This window comes from Lates calcarifer, unplaced genomic scaffold (genome assembly GCF_001640805.2).
Source record: "Lates calcarifer isolate ASB-BC8 unplaced genomic scaffold, TLL_Latcal_v3 _unitig_5878_quiver_531, whole genome shotgun sequence".
In the NCBI taxonomy this organism is placed as follows: Eukaryota; Metazoa; Chordata; class Actinopteri; family Centropomidae; genus Lates; species Lates calcarifer.
Genome location: NW_026117778.1, coordinates 283189 through 289188, shown reverse-complemented (window position 1 = coordinate 289188; position 6000 = coordinate 283189). Strand labels below are relative to the sequence as shown.

Here is a 6000-nt window from a genome sequence, read left to right as displayed (position 1 = left end):
ATAAAACATTTAAAACAAATGCATGTTCTATGGTGCATTATTTTTGAAGAGATCAAATCTCTAACAACAGTGGATGTACAAAGAACAGCTCTACTGTAAAACCAGTGTTTTTCAGTTTGTGGTCTTCACAGAAGGATCGAGGCCACCTGCTGAAAATCTTTGGTATTACAAGTTCACTAGTGTCCATACATCTCTGAAGTAGGTGTAATTCTCCTCATTAAAGATTAATATGACCACATATCTCAATGTTTAAATGTGAACAGGATTGCTGTTTAAGAGAAAAACAAACTGGGGATACATAAAACACCTAGACTATAAAATGTAATCACAAATGTAACCTGTGTTTATTCAGAATCTGAAAGAAAAACACTGTAACAGTAAAAACAGGCAGCAGGTGGAGTTAAAGAGCAGTAAAATTCATACTGTACACCAACCTCTGTGCAGCACTTGGTCTCACTATCTCACACATAAACAAAGATTTGTATTAATGTGCAATGTAATTTCTATTGTGTCACCAAATGTGCAGACTTGAAGCTTAAATTTTAAATCTAAATCAAAACATTTTTACATGTTCGAGGTGCCAAGCTTATGTCATAGTTGTACATGTAAACTCTCAGCTTTGTCCACCTTGTAAACAACACTGTACAACAAAAATAACCAGACACTAAAACAGCTTCTTTCCCCGTCTGTATGAGGAAACTGGACCGATTGTTTTTAAATTGTAAATGTCCAAAAGCAAAACTGTCACATAAACCAAGTCTAACATGGCATCTGTAGTAGTTTCCTGAATATCAGAGTTTTACATTGTAAAACTTTGTTATGAACACTAAGTCAAAACAGTTTCATCACTGTGTGTTCCAGTTACCACAGCAGCCAGTAATGAGTGATAATGATTCACAAACAGGGGATCATTAATGAGGTCCACTGTGAACTGCTAACTAACCAAACACTTACCATCAGTTTCTGATGGTAATTAGCCCCCAGAGAGCAAAGAGAGAGACCCAATAATAGATGTTTATCAGAGCTCAGAGGATTACACTGATTACAGGAGGTGGTAATGAAAGCTCCTGGGATCTACAGGGACAATGCAACATACTGTACTTTGGTTCCCAACAAGAAAACAGTTTAGGTGAACCCTGACCTCTCCTCTTGTGCCATTGTTTTCCATTTGAACATAACACATACAACAGATCATAATGTAACAGACAGACACCCATGAAACTTCAATGAGGTCACACAACTTTTTGATTTTAAAGACCATGACTTGTCCTCTGTAAAGCACCTTATAACCCTTCTGTTCAGGCTGTCTTCCTCATCTATCCAGCTATTGGGCCCCAATGAAAGGAAATCTTCAGGCTACAACAAACAATGAGTATGCTTCAGTTTGGGTGAGACCTGTTTCAAAGTGACTACAAATAAAGAAACGCTTTTTCCACTTTGATGTGGTAGATTTTGACTGGCCTGTACCTCACCCCCATCCAAAAGCCTTGGGATGAACTGGAACACCAACTATGAGCCAGACTGATCAGGGTCCACAGTCTAGTAGAGAGCCTCTATGGAACTGTCACTTCTTCCCTGTTAGTTGGCCCCTGAACGCCTCACTGCAGCTTTTAATTCTATTAACCTGCTGGTCACCGAGACACCTGGGAGCTCTGAGGCCTCCAGGACACTCATTACAGCCCAGTAATAACACAGGGACACAACAGCCAAAACACACACATAATCAGGTTTCAATCCAGGTACACAAACTGATGAGGTGCTCTACAATCAGACTGCACTGCATGTTGAAAAATTAGGCACCAAGTGACACCAAAGGGGCCTTGACCAAGAGTGAGAGCATGTCGGACAAAACAAAACGACCAGTTGACATCATCATTGTCAGAATCTGCTCTGGGGCAAAACAATCCACTCATGAATCTACATGTAAAGGAATAAATGTATAAGCAGTATGTATGAGGGTTGTACTAGATATCATGAATAAATTATATGAATGTCTGATTCATATGAGGATCTTCTTCAATATCTATATATATATATATGTCCAGATTCATTGAATAATCTGAATTAAACTTTCACAACTTCTGCAAAGTTAACTTTCTTTGTGATTAGTTGATGAGACGGTGAGTGATCTCAGCAGAGGATGAGGGTCCCTGCAGTGTTCCCTGTTTCCTCTCTGTTGTAACCACTAATGAACAGACTGTTGAAGTTGCTGCAACAACAAGAAACAAACAAACAGTGTTGTGTCACTTGTTGCTCATGTCATTGAGACAAAAGTTCACACCCTCAGGTATCATTTTAGTGACATGAGAATAAACTCACAACAAAAACTTTTCACCACAGCAGTTTTTGAACATGGAACATGTGTATTGCTGTAACAACAAGAAACATACAAACAGGGTTGCGTCACTTGTTGCTTATGTCATTGAGTCACTAATACTTGTGAAAAGTTAAAAAACTTAAGTATCACTTTAGTGACTTGAGAATAAACTCACAGCAAAACATTTCTGTCTATTCCAGCACCACCATACACACCATCACACTTTATATGGACCAGGACAACATGCAAGACTGTCCTGTAAAAAACTAGGCCAAAGGTCGTCTGTGCAGCAGGTCGTCTGTTTTGTTGTTAAGTGGCATCTAGTAGCCGTAATCAACCAGACTTTCATATGGGCTTCAGACCGCAGACATTAGTCACAAAGGGCAGTTTAAGGTGGGGTTAAGGATGTGCTGTAACACTGACTGTTTGCTGTGATCAATGTTACTGATGGACACAAAGTAAAGTCATTAAAAGCACAACGCACTCTCCTCAACAAGTCAGAGCAACATCAGTGCTCTGAGGAGGAGACAGGAGGACTTGTTGACACCGTTGTGATCATTAGACATTAACTTTTACTTCTTTTCTTTTCATGTGTTTCATGAAATATCAAAGTGCTCTGATAACATCTGTTCATTAAGTGTCAGGTATCACTGTGTGATCTATTTCATTTAGTGAAGAATTACAAAGACAAACAAATGTCACAGGCCAAGAACATTTATGTGTCTGATTATTTTACTGTTTATTCTACATCTGGTTTTGAATCTAAACTCATTATCACTGTCTCTGATTCCTGAGAGGTTTCCTCTTTGAAGAGTTTTTGATATTCCTGTCTTTTACAGAACTGTATAGCTTTGGATGGAGAACGTAACAACGTTAACTCCTCTCAAACAGCCCATCGTGTTCGAGCTGGAGGGCTTCCATATACCACCAGGCTATGGCTCTTTCTTGTTCTTCCTGGCTCTGTTAAACTACATTGTAGTGCTGTTGGGGAACGGTGTGGTGGTGTGTGTCATTGTCATAGACAAGAACCTGCACCGACCCATGTTTGTGATGGTTTGTAATCTGGTGGTCTGTGATCTGCTGGGGGCCACTGCGGTGCTGCCTCGCCTCATGATGCACTTTTTGACCGGGGAGAAGAGGATGGCCTACATCCCAGCGATCGCCCAGGCCTTCTCTGTGCATATGTATGGTGTTGCAGTGCAGACTATTCTGGCTGCAATGGCTTATGACAGGTATTGATGTGCATCTGTACATCAAGAGAATTAGTCACAAAGTCAAACTGTTCTTTTACTGTCAAACAGATTATCTCTTACGCTTGAAATGTTATGAAAGAGCTTTGCTATGGGTCTTGTTTGTTCTTGTTTCTTTCTCCTCATGTCTCCAGATGAGCACGGTATTTTTTAGTTGTAGACAAAATCAAAGTCTCTTCAAGTGCTCTTCTAAGGACTCAAGAATCTTTTATTTTAGTTGTGTCTTTTACTCTGAACAAATCCTCAATGTTATGTGTTGCAAATAGCTGAACCATGTCAAATCATTCTCCTTAAATAGATGCAAACAGTGTGAGATGCTAGAATCCTGTAAAACTATGTCCTTGACTGCCAACAACTCAGGATTTTTGAAATGTCTATCTCACTGCAGGTACATTGCTGTGTGTGAACCGCTCAGGTATCACGCCATCATGACATCAGCTCGGCTGCACTCCTGCTGTGCCCTGGCGTGGTTTGTTGCTGTGTTGTGTATTGCTGTGCTCTTCGGCTTCCACATGAATGTCCCACTGTGTGGCAATATCATCAAACATGTCTACTGCAGCAACCGTGCCATCCTGAGCCTGGCCTGCAGGTCCACCCCCACAAACAACATCTATGGTCAGTGCATTGGATCTAGAATAAAGCTACAGACGTGTACATCACCCCTCATCTGTAGCCATTATCATCAGGTCATCAACACATTAAGTCAGTGACAAGGAGAACAAGTCATTTCATTCATTTAGTTCTGTTTCTTCTCAATTTTACTACTGCTTTTTTCTGCCACAAGTAAAAGACCAACAACTAACAACACTTTACAGACCAAAGTAAAACTTCACAGATTCCGAGCTTGAATGAGGCCATTTCAGTGGATTCCTAGCATCTTCTTAGACTGTGTTTAAGTGCCCTGTTAAAAACAATTAGTCACTGTTTGAGTGTTTTACTGCTACTGGATTGTTGTCATGTCTCCGCGCTGGTGACAGTTGTGGCTGAAGGCTGTATGTTTTTGTTTGTTCCATTCTCGTGAACATGATATCTCAGTAAGACCTTTGAGGAAATTCAAATTTTGCAACAACATTTTACCTGAACACAAAGATGAACTGTTTTTGATTGTCAAAGCTCCAGGTCGTGGTAACCTCATGTTCTTGTGAATGTGATGCAAGAAAGCTCTTTGTACCACCTGCAGAAAATAGGTTTCACTGTTCAAGTGAATAAAATACAGTTTTCTTGAATAATTTCAATAAGATCTCATTGTAGCAATCACTGTGCTGTTGCTGGAAGGCAAAATTCAGGCAAGCGAATGACAGGTTGACACATGAAAGATTGTAATTTTTTTTCCCTGAATGTTTTTCTAGGTCTGTCGATGACCTGGTCTGTGAGTACAGGGATCTTCGTCATCATTGCTTTTTCCTACTTCAGAATCCTGCATGCTTCTGTAAAACACGGTGGAGACAGCGGCGTTCGCAGTAAGGCCTTTCAGACATGTGCTTCACACCTTGTTGTGTATGTGCTCTATGAAATAGCTGTAACAATTATAGTCGCGAGTCAGAGGTTTCCCTCAGCCTCCAAAAATGTCAAGAAGTTCTTCAGCATCCTGTTTATTATCATGCCACCGGCCATCAACCCCGTCATCTATGGACTGGTCAGTAAAGAGTTACGTTCCAGCATCATCAAGCATTTTATCAACCAAATCAGTCTCAAAAAATGAGAGGAGTTTAACCTCTTTAAATCATTGTGTTGCTGATTATTTCCTTAACTGTTTGCCTCTTTATCAAAGTTAATATAAGTGTTTATCTAGTGGTCTAATTTACACACCATATAATCACTACGCCTCCCCTTGTTTCCTGTCTGTATCTACTTTCAACTGTTTGAAGATCTAGTCTGAAGATCTTTATAATTCTATACTATTCGCTTGTATGGTGCATTTTATTAAAATCTAATAAAATAAAGTAACTGGTCTCTGGGCATCGAAGAACTTGTGTGCTCTGCACTCAAAGTGAACTTAGAGGTTTGTAAACAGGCTTGGCAAATCATCATCCAGAACTTATCTCCGCTTCATCCAACTTGTATACACCACTGTACAACAAAATAACCAGACACTAAAACAGCTTCTATCACTGTATGAATGAGGATACTTGACCAATAAATTAATTCTGATTGTCCAAGAATATGACTGTCACATAAGTCAGTATCTGAATTTTACATTTTAAAACTTTGTTGTGAACACTAAAAGCTAAAACAGCTTGATCACTCTTGAGAGAAGCTCCTCTGGTAAAAGTAACAGACGTTGCTCTACTATCTGACTATCCTGCATGTCGAAAAATGAGGCAAAAGTAGATAAAAAGTGACACCAAAGAGGCCTTGACTAAGCATCTGAATGTGACAACTTAGGAGAGACAAAACTTTGGATGGACAGAAACAAAATGGCCAGCTGACATC

The 6000-nt window shown here is 39.8% G+C and overlaps 1 pseudogene; it reads left to right on the top strand.

The window, feature by feature from the left end:
• The first annotated feature begins 2112 nt into the window (after positions 1-2112).
• Positions 2113-5269, top strand: LOC108877230 (olfactory receptor 2K2-like; annotated as a pseudogene).
• Positions 5270-6000: the final 731 nt, after the last annotated feature.